The sequence below is a fragment of the Arachis ipaensis genome, chromosome B8 (genome assembly GCF_059453495.1).
Source record: "Arachis ipaensis isolate K30076 ecotype BB chromosome B8, ASM5945349v1, whole genome shotgun sequence".
Taxonomy (NCBI): Eukaryota; Viridiplantae; Streptophyta; class Magnoliopsida; order Fabales; family Fabaceae; genus Arachis; species Arachis ipaensis.
In genome coordinates this window covers 113035282-113036201 of record NC_142443.1, presented here as the reverse complement: position 1 = coordinate 113036201, position 920 = coordinate 113035282, and the positions used below count along the sequence as shown (strand labels likewise).

General features: G+C 41.1%; 1 non-coding gene across 1 annotated transcript; it reads right to left on the bottom strand.

The window, feature by feature from the left end:
- Positions 1–278: 278 nt before the first annotated feature.
- Positions 279–386, bottom strand: LOC148549294 (small nucleolar RNA R71). The gene has a single exon (XR_015897172.1). It is a non-coding gene; the product is annotated as a small nucleolar RNA R71 (small nucleolar RNA).
- Positions 387–920: the final 534 nt, after the last annotated feature.

Here is a 920-nt window from a genome sequence, read left to right as displayed (position 1 = left end):
TGAAACCTCAATTAGTTTCTCTGATGCAGCAGAACTGCAAGTTTCATGGACTTCCATCTGAAGATCCTTTTCAGTTCTTAACTGAATTCTTGCAGATATGTGATACTGTTAAGACTAATGGAGTAGATCCTGAAGTCTACAAGCTCATGCTTTTCCCTTTTGCTGTAAGAGACAGAGCTAGATTATGGTTGGATTCTCAACCCAAAGACAGCCTGAACTCTTGGGATAAGCTGGTCACGGCTTTCTTAGCCAAGTACTTTCCTCCTCAAAAGCTGAGCAAGCTTAGAGCTGATGTTCAAACCTTCAGACAGAAAGAAGGTGAATCCCTCTATGAAGCTTGGGAAAGATACAAACAGTTGACCAAAAAGTGCCCTTCTGACATGCTTTCAGAATGGACCATCCTGGATATATTCTATGATGGTTTATCTGAGTTATCAAAGATGTCATTGGATACCTCTGCAGGTGGATCCATTCACCTAAAGAAAACGCCTGCAGAAGCTCAAGAACTCATTGACATGGTTGCTAATAACCAGTTCATGTACACTTCTGAAAGGAATCCTGTAAGCAATGGGACGCCTATGAAGAAGGGAGTTCTTGAAGTTGATACTCTGAATGCCATATTGGCTCAGAATAAAATATTGACTCAGTAAGTCAATATGATTTCTCAGAGTCTGCATGGAATGCAAGCTGCATCCAACAGTACTCAAGAGGCATCTTCTGAAGAAGAAGCCTATGATCCTGAGAACCCTGCAATAGCAGGGGTGAACTACTTAGGTGAACCTTATGGAAACACCTATAACTCAACATGGAGAAATCATCCAAATTTCTCATGGAAGGATCAAAAGCCCCAACAAGGCTTTAATAATGGTGGAAGAAACAGGTTTAGCAATAGCAAACCTTTTCCATCATCAACTCAGCAA